Here is a 13,122-nt window from a genome sequence, read left to right on the forward strand (position 1 = left end):
AGTTGAAAGTCTGTGTTGCTCGGCGACAGCCCCAAAACATCACTGCTCTGGAGAAGATCTGCATGGAGGAATGGGCCAAAATACCAGCTACTGTGTGTGCAAACCTGGTAAAGACCTATAGTAAACGTTTGACCTCTGTTATTGCCAACAAAGGTTATGTTACAAAGTATTGAGTTGTATTTTTGTTATTGACCAAATACTTATTTTCCACCCTGATTTACGAATAAATTCTTTACAAATCCTACCATGTGGATTCATGGATTTTTTTTTCACATTCTGTCTCTCACAGTTGAAGTGTACCTCTGGTGCAAATTACTGACCTCTGTCATCATTTTAGGTGGGGGAACTTGCACAATCGGTGGCTGACTAAATACTTTTTTGCCCCACTGTACTTGGCCAATAAACACGATTCTGATTCTGATTCTGAGATGTATATTTGTGAATGTGGAGATGTTATATTGGTTTCACTGGTAAAAATAAATAATTGAAATGGGTATATATTTGTTTTTTGTGAAGTTGCCTAATAATTATGCACAGTAATAGTCACCTGCACACACAGATATCCCCCTAAAATAACTAAAACAAACAAAAAAAAAAAAACTACTTCCAAAAACATTCAGCTTTGATATTAATGAGTCTTTTGGGTTCATTGAGAACATGGTTGTTGTTCAATAATAAAATTATTCCTCAAAAATACAACTTGCCTAATAATTCTGCACTCCCTGTAGGTCTGTTGACAGAGCTCTGTACAGGTCTGCTCGAGCTGACCTGAAAAGGGGTCCCACCTGTCCAGCAACAACACATGGCATGGAATAATAGACATCATAAACCACAGAGGCAGAACTGTGAAAACAGAAAACCTGAGTGTGCAGCTAGCAGAGGACATAAACAGCTTCTTTGCCCGCTTTGAAACACCACAACAGCAGCATTCATCTGCCTCAGCCCTGCTCCCATCCTCATCCTCACCTGGTTCCTGCACCGCTCCATTCACTGTAACGGAGCACGATGTCAGATGAGTGTTCCTAGCAGTGAACCCCAGGAAGGCGTCCAGACGGAATACGTGGTAAAGTGCTAAGACCATGTGCCCACCAGCTCACCCTCATCTCCACCAGAATCTTCAACCTCTCACTGGATGAAGCAGCCATCCCATCCTGTCTAAAATCAGCCACAATCATCCCAGTACCAAAGAAGTCTCCCATCACCAGCCTGAACTATTATTGCCCTGTGGCCCTCACACTGGTAATCATGAAACTAGTCCTTCAGCACACCAAGGATTACCTCCCCCCAGAATTCGACCCCCACCAGTTTGCATACCGTGCAAACAGATTCACAGAAGATGCCATCACCCTCCACTCGGTGCTGAGTCACCTAGAACAGCGGCAGAGCTACGCCACAATGCTCTTTGTGGACTACAGCTCACCCTTCCACCACTCGCCCATTGAGAGCCTACTAACTTACTGCATCACAGTATGGTACAGCAGCTGCACTAAGGCGGATAGAGCCACCCTCCCAGCATGTTTGCAATGAGTAGGAGATGCTCTGTCTCTCACTGTACAACTGTATAGTGACAAAGGTATTGGGTTCTTTTCTAAAAATTGCTATAAACAGAGGAACCCAAACTGATGAAAAGTGGCGAATATTTTTTTTCAAATGACTATTTTTAGTGGATTTTTGATATAGAAGCAGAATGACAGAATGTTAAAAGAAGTTACTTTTAGTCATTCTAAGCTGGGCATTGCGTTCTCTGGCTGTTCAAAGCCATGGAACTTTAGACTTTCCAAGCAAATAATGATGGCCATACTGATGTTCTTTTCAGTACATTTTACTTTATGTTCATTTTCATTTTTATGATGTTTCTATTTTTACATAATTCCTCCCACATAGCAAAATTGGTATGGCCTGGATCTGTCCCACACAATGTGCTTACACATGGCCTGCGTACCGCAAAGAATGACGGCCCTATGGTGGCCCAGATCTGGTTTACCAGAGGTGGCCCACACATGAGCCAGCACAAGGCCAGTTGCAGACACACTGCTGGCCCTGTGCTGGCCCAGAACAGTTTCAGCTCTGGCCCCAGATGTCAGCCTAATGTGTACCTTAGCCATGTAAGCCATGTAATAATAACAACATGTGCTGGAACATAATAGTGCAAAAGTAACATGACGAAACTCTGTTCAGACAGTGAATGGACTGATTCTTATACAGCACTTTTTTACTCACCCATATTACTCAAAGTGCTCTATACAACATGTCACATTCACCCAATCAGGCCAAATGTGGCATGCCATCACATAAACAGTGCCATCTTACCATGCCAGAAGTCAGCCAGCAGTGCCGGCTTGACACCAGATCCAGGCAAGACCCGTCTGCTATGTGGGATGACTTGTTCTTTTGGCATTTTAGTTGTGAATTGTGTTTGGACTGTGTCTCTTGCCCTTTCAGTATTGTTTCCTTGTGCTTCTAAGTGTCCCTTTGTTTCTTTTTAGGTTATGTAGTATGGGTTAGAGATATTTTGTATGTTGTTTTTGTTTAATAAATCCGCCTTTTGGATTATTCCCTGATGTGCCTGAGTTCTGTTATTTAGTGTCACTTTGAAAGGACACACATCCAGCATTGACATATAATTGTTCTTTCAATTTTTGATAAAGATTACAGTGAATTGAGATGTAACTTGGCCCAGAGGTACGGTAGGACGCCCAGAGTAAGAAAGTGTTGAAAGTTGGACCTCAACTATTATGGGTGATTTTTAATGAATTTTTGAAATTTCCATAATTGTAGTGTATTGACTGTATTGAATTGAATAAATGTTTCCATTAATTTCTGAGGAGTTCTACAGTAAATCTGGATGAAACTTGGCACACAGGTACAGTAGGTGTCCCAGAGGGGGGATGTGTTGAAAGTTGTACATCAACTACTCAGGATGATTTTTAATGAATTTTTGAAAATTGACATAATTCTACTGTATTGGCCGACTGCATTGGATACAATTACCCTTTAATTTCTGAGGAATTCTACAGTAAATCTGGCTGAAACCTGGCACACAGGTACAGTAGGTGTCCCAGAGGGGGGATGTGTTGAAAGTTGTACATCAACTACTCAGGATGATTTTTAATGAATTTTTGAAAATTGACATAATTCTACTGTATTGGCCGACTGCATTGGATACAAGTACCCTTTAATTTCTGAGGAGTTCTACAGTAAATCTGGATGAAACTTGGCACACAGGTACAGTAGGTGTCCCAGAGGGGGGATGTGTTGAAAGTTGTACATCAACTACTCAGGATGATTTTTAATGAATTTTTGAAAATTGACATAATTCTACTGTATTGGCCGACTGCATTGGATACAATTACCCTTTAATTTCTGAGGAATTCTACAGTAAATCTGGCTGAAACCTGGCACACAGGTACAGTAGGTGTCCCAGAGGGGGGATGTGTTGAAAGTTGTACATCAACTACTCAGGATGATTTTTAATGAATTTTTGAAAATTGACATAATTCTACTGTATTGGCCGACTGCATTGGATACAAGTACCCATTAATTTCTGAGGAATTCTACAGTAAATCTGGCTGAAACCTGGCACACAGGTACAGTAGGTGTCCTAGAGGGGGGATGTGTTGAAAGTTGTACATCAACTACTCAGGATGATTTTTAATGAATTTTTGAAAATTGACATAATTCTATTGTATTGACTGTATTGAATTGAATATAAGTTTCCATTAATTTCTGAGGAATTCTACAGTAAATCTGGATGAAAATTCGCACACAGGTACAGTAGGTGTCCCAGAGGAGGGATGTGTTGAAAGTTGTACATCAACTACTCAGGATGATTTTTAATGAATTTTTGAAAATTGACACAATTGTAGTGCATTGGCTGTATTAGATTGAATAAATGTTTCCATTAATTTCTGAGGAATTCTACAGTAAATCTGGATGAAACTTGGCACACAGGTACAGTAGGTGTCCCAGAGGGGGGATGTGTTGAAAGTTGTACATCAACTACTCAGGATGATTTTTAATGAATTTCTGAAAATTGACATAATTCTATTGTATTGACTGTATTGCATTGAATACAAGTACCCTTTAATTTCTGAGGAATTCTACAGTAAATCTGGATGAAAATTGGCACACAGGTACAGTAGGTGTCCCAGAGGGGGGATGTGTTGAAAGTTGGACCTCAACTATTCAGGATGACTTTTAATGAATTTTTGAAATAAACATAATTGTAGTGCATTGACTGTATTGCACTGAATATGAGTTTACTGTGATTTCTGAGTAATATTACAGTAAATCTGGGTAAAAACTGGCCCAGAGGTAAAGTAGGTGTCCGAGAAGAGGATTGTGTTGAAAGCTTGGCATCAACTTTTAATAATGATTTTTAATGAATTTTTGAATATGCAACCAGACTGTCACGATGGCTGTATTGGGCTGTTCCATTGTAATTTGTGTGCGCGCGTGCGTGTGACTGTTCACGCGCGTGCATGTGTGCGCGAGTCTAGGCTTTCAATCAGGATATAAAGCGAAAAGGCGCTACCGTAAAGACTGGTGTAAAAGCGCAAGGAAATTTATGCGGCGGATAGGAGGCGGCTGGCTTGACCGCGGCTCACAAATGACGGCTCACTTTACCGCAGTCAGTAGTGTCATCTGCGAACTTTACAATGGTGTTGCTCTGGTGGGCGGGGGCGCAGTCGTGTGTATAAAGCGAGTAGAGCAGTGGACTAAGCACGCAGCCCTGTGGCGACCCAGTGCTTAGATTTAGGGCTGGAGATGTGTAACATCCCACTCTTACTCTCTGTCTGCGGTCGGTGAGGAAGCTATTGATCCACTTACAGGTGCTGTGAGGAAGCCCTAGTTCTTTTAGCTTGGTGTCCAGTTTGTATGGAAGAATGGTGTTAAATGCCGAGCTATAATCCACAAAGAGCATACGCACATAGCTTCCTTGCCTCTCCAGATGTGTTAGCGCTACATTGAGTGCTGTTGCTATGGCGTCCTCTGTCGATCGGTTTGCTCTATAGGCAAACTGGTGTGGGTCAAGGCTGCTGGGTAGGGCTGCTGTGATGTGGTAACGCACAAGTTTCTCAAAGCACTTCATCACCACCGGGGTTAGTGCCACTGGTCTATAGTCATTTAGGCTAGAGATATGAGGTTTCTTGGGCAAGGGTATTATGGTGGAGGTCTTGAGGCAGGGTGGGACGCTTGACTGTTCAAGGGATTGGTTAAAAATCCTGGTAAAAATATAGGCAAGCTGGTCTGCGCAGTCCCTCAGCACACGTCCTGGTACACCATCTGGGCCGGCTGCCTTCCTCGGGTTAACAGCCCGCAGGGTGCGCCTCACTTCATGCTCCTCCAGAGTGATGATGGTACTGCTGCTGTGGGCTGTGTGGTGTAGCTGTTCCTCTGAGACATGGGGTGCAGTGACCTCAAAGCGTGTGAAGAAGATGTTCAGCTCCTCCGCCAGTGCTGGATCGCCTTCAGCCATACCTGATTTGGACTTGTAGTTTGTCAGCTGCTGGACACCCTGCCACACCAACCGGCTGTTCTTACTCTCCAGGTGGTTCTCGATCTTCTTCCTATAGTCCGCCTTGGCCTTCCTAATGCCTTTTTTCAGGTTGGCTCTAGCCCTGCTGTAGCTCTCCCTGCTTCCGGACCTGAATGCGCTATTCCTCTCTTTTAACAGCTGCTGGACTTCCCGGGTCATCCATGGCTTTTGGTTAGTGTACACCCGGATCTGCTTGTCTACTGTGACAGTGTCTATACAGTGTTTGATGTAACAAAGGACACTGTTTGTGAACATTTCCAGATCTTGATGTTGGAAAATATTCCAGTTGGTTCTGTCAAAGCAGTCCTGTAGCTGTTGAGAAGCACCCTCTGGCCATGTTGTTACAGTTTTAGTGGTGGTCGACGCAGTTTTCCTGATTGGGGCATATGCAGGAATTAGGAGCAGGGATAAGTGGTCAGATTGGCCCAGTTGTGGTAAGGGTCTTGCCCTGTAGCCCTTCTTGATGTTGGAGTAGACTTTATCTAAGGTGTTAGCCCCTCTCGTGGCACACTTCACATGCTGGTGAAAATTTGGGATAGCTGTTTTTAAATCCACCTGATTAAAATCACCCGCTATAATGTGCACTGCGTCAGGGTATTTATTGAGCTTATTGTTGATGTTCGTGTGCAAAAGCGCTAGTGCCATGTTATGCCATATGGGGGTAGGGATGGCCTTAGGGCATCTGGGGAGTCCCTAGGAACGTTTCCCTAGAGGGACTAACCTGGGGGATGTGGCCATGACCTGGTTAGGAGCTCTGGGGCTCTTGGATGGTGTTTTCCTTGTGGCTGCATACAGCGGAGATGGGGGAGGGTCTGTGCTGGCGGACGTTGGTTACTGGCCTGGTAGCCTGGCTGCCCCTGGGAGGGTCCGGGACGGGCGTGGAGGCTTGGGGGTCTGGGGGTGCTCCGCCCCCCGGTCTGGGGTGCTGGCCGGGCCTTGGGGGCTTGGGTCCTGGCTGTTGTGTTGCCGGAGCAGTGGGCGGGTGGGTGCAAGGGGCTCAGCCCCAGTGCAGGGGACCTCTGGTGCATTGGCCCTACTAGGGGGCTCTCTAACTGGTGGGGAGGTTGTTATATCTTTGCAGGTGGTCTCCTCACTACAGGAGCTCACTCTGCAGGTGGGGGGAGAGATATAGGAGAGGTGGAGAATGAACTCAACCTGGGTGTCTATTGTCTTGTGTAGTTCGGGAGATGATTGGATGATGGGGTAGGTGCAGTTTTCTCTGGGGTGGAGTTGGGTGGGCTGCCCCGGACTCTGTGGGGCTGGGCGGTGCTGCAGCTGCGGGCCCCGCTCCGGATGGGCCTGGGCCCCCTTGCCCTGGTGGGTTCCAGAGTGTGGGGGTGCCTACTGGGGTCAGCGGGGGAGCTGGCCCCAGGGAGGGGCCACTTGCCCCTCCCTTTCTTCCCTCCCCATCCTCAGCTGCCTCCCTCTTCCCGCTCTACCACACCCACCCACACACGCAGGGCTTGGGGTGCAGGTATCTCACCAGGGTGCAGGGGAGGCACTCCCCCTCTGTCCCCTTCTGGCCGCCTGTGCCTCAATTTTATTCTGCAACCTAGACATCCACATTACTCACACTCTCACATAACACATACATATAGGGCCTTGGGGGTGGGCACGTTTTACAGCATCCAGAGGATGGTCGGTGTACTCCAACCCACCTCTGGCGCTGGTGCCCTACCCTCACTTTTAAATGCATTTAGACACTAAGGGTTTTCGGGAAGAGCCGTGCTGCTCTCTGAGAGGAAGCTAGTACCATGCTCTCCTGAGTTTTAAATGCACTTTAGAATAGCACACAGCAACACTACATATGAGCGTAGGGAGGTTTGAGGTCTTCACTCACCCCGGTTCTGTTAGCCGTCAGGGCTGGGGGGCTGGGAGGAGGTGCTGGCCGTCAGACTGGGGTCTGGGATGCGGGGCCTCCCTGCTACTGCAGATAAGGAGGTGGTCCGCTTGCCTCCACCCCAGAGAGAAGGGTTGCATCTCCTGGGTCAAGGTGCGGCTTGCCCCTCTGAGGGCGGGGGTACCTGGACCTGGGATATAGAGTATGTTTGGGGAGTGCGACTGTCTGTGCAGTGTCTATTTGTGTCTGTCTACACGTTGGGTGAGTGCCGAGTATTTGGTTGTGCATATGGGGTGGGAATGCACGTCTGTGTCCATGTGTGCCTGTTCGTCTGTGTCTATATGTCAGGTTGGGTCTTAGACTCAACCTCTCTGGGTACATCTCAGGCCCTCTAAAGTACGGAGGCCTATCTCCCCTCACCACACTCCCTGCTGGTGGCTGATGCCCTCAGACGTTGGTGTGTTGGTGGTCCTTGTCGTCTGGGGCTGGGCGCTCATGTATGTACCGGCTCACTCCTGGTGGCCGATTGGCGGGGCCGGGCGCCTGTGGCCCGGCTGGGCTCCTTCCGGGGGGTGGGATGCCCTCAGGCCTCTGGGCCTGAAGCTCGGTCCTCTCTGGCACAGCTGGCTGCCGGCAGAGCCCGCGGGCACGCCACTGCAACCCCCTCTGGCCTCTGCTCCGTAGCTGCGGGGTGACCTCTCCTTTGGGGCTCTACTCAGCTCTTCCCAGGAGGGTGGCACGGTTCCCCCCCCTTTGGTGGTCCTCCTCGGGTCCTTGTACTCTGGGGCCTCTGGATATCTGGGGCCTGGATCTCCTCCATACCTGCTTCATACCCTGGTGGACGGGGCTATGGCTCCCCACACTCCCTAGCAGATCGTTACATGGAGAAACCTTTGGAATACAAGCATGCTGATCCACACAGGTATGCACACAGGTGTACACACGGGTGTTCACAGACGCGGACTACAACTTTCTTGGCTGCTGCCTCAAAACACATTGTGCGCTGTCTATCTTGCGTGCTGCACAATATCGTTTATTATTTAGTATCTACTGTTATCTACTGCTAGCTAGTTTATTGTGATGGTGCTGTTTTTTTATTATGTTGCTCTTTGTTGTTTGCTTTCTCTTCTGTTTTTTTTCTCCATACAGGTGATCCAGGTGTTTTGTTTGTTTGTTTGTTTTTTTTTCTCTTCCCCCCCTTCTCACCATCTCTTCTCCCCTTTGGTTTTCTTTCTCTCCCTCTCTTTCTTTCATTCTTTCTTCCTGTCCTATCCCCCAGTCATGTCTGTCCCGTTTGTAGCAACTGAAAATAAAATAAATTCATACTTATAATAAAGGTCAATCAAATGGACCAATATGGCAAGGCCATGATGATCCACTTGGTAAAATAAATCCGCTTGGCATCTTTCTTGGTCTTAAGACAACAATTCTGATGGCTAAAGATCCAAACGGGACACAAAAACCCCCCCAAAAAAAACAACAACTTTGGTAATATTGATAAAGAACAACACTGGCTGATGATGAAATACAGTCAGCTGGCATGGTGACACTGCCAGTATTAACCTGCAGGGCTGGACTGGGACAGAAAATCGGGCATTTTGACTAGAGACCGACCCACCAGGTAGTAAAGCCATAACGACTTTGAATGAAAACAAATGCTGTTGTGACAGTCCCATATGGAAAAGAAATAGTAAAAACTTATATGACTTAACTCATGAAAGTGGCCACTTTCATGAGTTAAGTCATATAAGGCTTACATGATTTACTCATGAAAGTGGCCACTTTCTCATTACTTTCATGTATTGTTTTAGTAAGTATCCAAAACATACAAGATTCATTATATAATCTTTCAAGGGATCTTATATCTGTTTTGTCTCTTGTATGCTTTTCATACAAGTTTCACACAAGACAGATACAAACTTTATAAAATTTATATATATCTTTTCCATATGTACACTGTCTTGTTGGTATATGTATGATTTCTATACATTTTACGTCAGATAAAAACTTTGGTTGTAAGATTTAGATAATTATTTAATAAAAGCTAGATATTTTAAATGAGAATAAGAAAGAAAAGTATTTCTTTGTGTCCCACCTTTCCCTGTTAATGCCCTACCTGCCCCCCTGGCAAAACTTTCCTAGATCCACCCCTGCACAGTTACCAGCTGTCTGCTACATAAAAAAGGATCCTGGTGTTATTTGTCTCTCAGAAACAGTTCATAACTTCCCTTCAACTCATTCATGTCACCTAAAAGGTAAACCTGTTTCTCCATCACCTGTTCAGCTCTGATGATTCAGTAAGGACATCTCCTGGTTTCATCTTCATGTTTCCCTCTCACCAAACCAAACCGACATCATGACCAGCAGCTTTACAGCTGTGGCTCCAGCAAACATCAGCTGATACTAGAAATTAATATTAAATAAATTCTAACAACAGCTGATCAAGCTTAAACGTGCTCCTGTTGTTTAGCGCGACATCTGCTGGTTTCCTCTTTCTGGCGCAAAGTGGGCGATAAATAAACAAGAGAGAAAAGCCGATCAGCTGATCATTGATCAGTTTCGTGATTGAAGTAGCAACAGGAGAGGGAGGGGGAGAGAATGAGAGAAGAAGAGGCAGCTGTGCAGCTTAAACACAGAATAACTCCAGCTTTGTGTCTTTTTCCATTCTAGCTAACGTCCGGGACAAACTGCGTCTCTTCTCAGCTCAATACGAAACGTGTAATATTTTCTCTGAATGAGGGACCATTCCATTTTTTTAAGGAGCCGTTGGCAACTCTGCTAACAAACCTTATGAATAAAATAAAGTTCATTATCAGTAACATCATAGCACCCACCCAGCTGTATAAAAACTCCGTCAAGCTGGCTAGAACGCAGTACAAGTTATTGCAACTGACGGTAAAAAGTCAGCACAACGAAAATAAACTACACCTAAACTTGGTTTATATCTGACCCAGATAGACTGCAGGTCATAACTTCTTACCTGAAGTTCAGTTCACCTGATACTTGGACCGGCGGCTGCCTCGGGGCTCTCCTCCTGCCTCCCCTTTCCCTCATCCACCTACTGGCCTCTGTGGAAGGCCCGCCATAGCCACCACCAAACAACTGAGTTATTTTTACACATCGACCTGCATCTGGCCAAACCACCACCTCTCATTGTTCATGCCATTACAAAAAAAAATAAAAAATAAGTCACCGGGCATATGCCCGGTATGCCCGATGGCCAGTGTTCCAGATCTACTGGCGTTTAGATCTACTGGCGTTTAGATCTACTGGCGTTTAGATCAACTGGCGTTAGTCGAACAGATGTGTGGCAGTCTTGCGTTTCAGGAGCTGCTACTGACAAACCAGCAAAAAAACGCCAAATGTGTCACCTGTGACACTTGTGAGGTTATCTCAAACACACTCCGTCAGTCTTGATGCTGTTGAACAACAAAATGTTTAAAAATGTGGCGAGTTTACCTGGTGATATCCTCACGCGCGACACGATCGCGAAAACAGCAAACAATTAACACCACGCCGATGTTGTTCACAGGACACCAAGAGTAAACGATTGGGAGACTCTTGTCGTCGTTACCGTTCCCCTCGCACGGTTTGTTTCTCCGAATTCAGCGTTTTTGCTTCACAACTAAAGCATGCAGTTTACTTTGTGCACTAACATGGAGTCGAGTCAACCAGCGCCACCTCTGGCCAAGTGCCACAGCCTACAGCCAGATCAACTTGTGACACACATCTGCACCACGTTTGAATTCGTTTCATGCACAACACATTTGTACCTTTCAAATTTGTCTGTTTGTTTTAAATGAACAGAAAGTGACGCCACTCGCATCTGCTGCTGTTCTTGCTGATGAGTTCGTACTCACTCATAAAGCCTCGTTTACTGGCAGTGAGAAGCCACGGGTTAGCCCTGTGCAACAGCCCCACACAGCTAAAGTGTCTGGGTCTAGGGAAAACAGTGAATGTTTTTACTGTCATAAAACTGGACATGTGATTGCTGACTGCTTAGCCTTAAAACGCAAAACATCAAATGCTCAGCAACCCAAAGGGGTGGGTTTTGTAAAAGCTGAGGCCCGTCATGAGGTCCATGGTTGTGGTGGTAGGGTGCCAGACCCCTGTTTCGAACCATTCATTTTTGATGGCTCAGTATCGCTAACTGACAATCCATCTGAGTTAAAACCTGTGCGTATTTTAAGGGACACTGGAGGTTCTCAAACTGTCATCCTCTCAAGTGTTTTACCGTTTTCTGCTGAAAGTGAATGTGGTTTTAATTCTGTTCTTCGGGGGCTAGAGATGGGTTACGCTCCCGGACCAGTTCACAGAGTTTTTATTAAATCAACCCTTGCTACAGCATTTTTCCCTGTTGCTGTTTACCCGGCCTTGCCTATAGAGGGTGTGGCCATGTTGTTGGGCAATGATATTGCAGGAGGGGTGGTGCTCCCTCGTCTGGAGGTTTTAGATAATCCCCTGAATCAGAAAACCTCTGATGTTTCCATGCACCCTGGGCTGTATCCAGCCTGTGCGATTACTCGAGCACAAGCTCGTAAAGATACTGATATTGCCCTCTCTGATTCTGTGTTGATGTCCTCATTTTCCGAGGAGAATGATGTACCCACTAAAAGAAACAATGTTCTGTCACCCCCAGACTCAATGAAACCTGAGGAGCCTGATCCATTTCCTAAGGTCTCTTTGCTGCCCTTGACTAGAGACCAGCTGTCAGCAGCTCAATTAGCTGATGAAACACTACAGAGCTGTTTCAAACGTACGGTAAGTGCTGAGCAAGTCGAGAAAGAGCAACAAGCCTATTTTGTAGAACGTGATGTTCTGATGCGTCAGTGGTCTCCACCAGGTGCAGAAGGTGCAGATTGGAGTAAGGTCAAGCAGATTGTCGTGCCCTCTGTGTACCGGCAGAAAATCCTGGCACTTGCCCATGAAAGCCAGTGGTCGGGACACTTGGGCATCACGAAAACATACCAGCTACTATTAAAACATTTCTTTTGGCCTGGTATGAAGCGTGATGTTTCTAAATTTTGCAACAGTTGCCATGTATGTCAGATTGCAGGTAAACCTAATCAGGTCATACCCCCGGCTCCATTGTGTCCCATTCCTGTAGTGGATCAGCCATTTGACCATGTCATAGTAGACTGTGTGGGTCCACTACCTAGAACAAAATCAGGAAAGCAATACCTTCTCATGATCATGTGTGCAGCTACCCATTTCCCCGAGGCTGTCCCGTTACATAAGGTTACAGCAAAATCAGTCGTTAAGGCGTTGACAACATTCTTTTCAGTGTTTGGCTTGCCAAAGCTCATACAGACCGACCAAGGCTCAAACTTTCAGTCTAAGTTGTTCAAACAAGTGGCTAGCACTCTAGGTGTCAAGCATGTCGTGTCCTCTGCTTATCATCCTGAATCGCAAGGTGCATTAGAGCGGTGGCACCAGACCTTAAAGACGATGCTACGCAAATACTGCCTGAAGTCTGAAAAGAGCTGGGATGAGGGTGTTCCATTTGTGTTATGTTGGGTCTGTGTTTCCATAAGCCCCGCTAATTCTAGAGACTTATTCATCATGAAGAAAACAAGACAGTCGATCGATCGATTATTTGCGCAAGGGAGGCCTCGTCTGTGTCCACCACGAAAATGACCCCCAGATCTGACCTCCTCCTGCTACCTTTTATTGTGAGACAGTTCACACAAAACACGTCAGAACAAAGCCACGCCCCTTGGTTCTAAGACAAAGCATTTTATGT

Source organism: Rhamphochromis longiceps, linkage group LG15 (genome assembly GCF_057381845.1).
Source record: "Rhamphochromis longiceps isolate RC_006_pf linkage group LG15, R_longiceps_female_GT1.1, whole genome shotgun sequence".
Classification (NCBI taxonomy): domain Eukaryota; kingdom Metazoa; phylum Chordata; class Actinopteri; order Cichliformes; family Cichlidae; genus Rhamphochromis; species Rhamphochromis longiceps.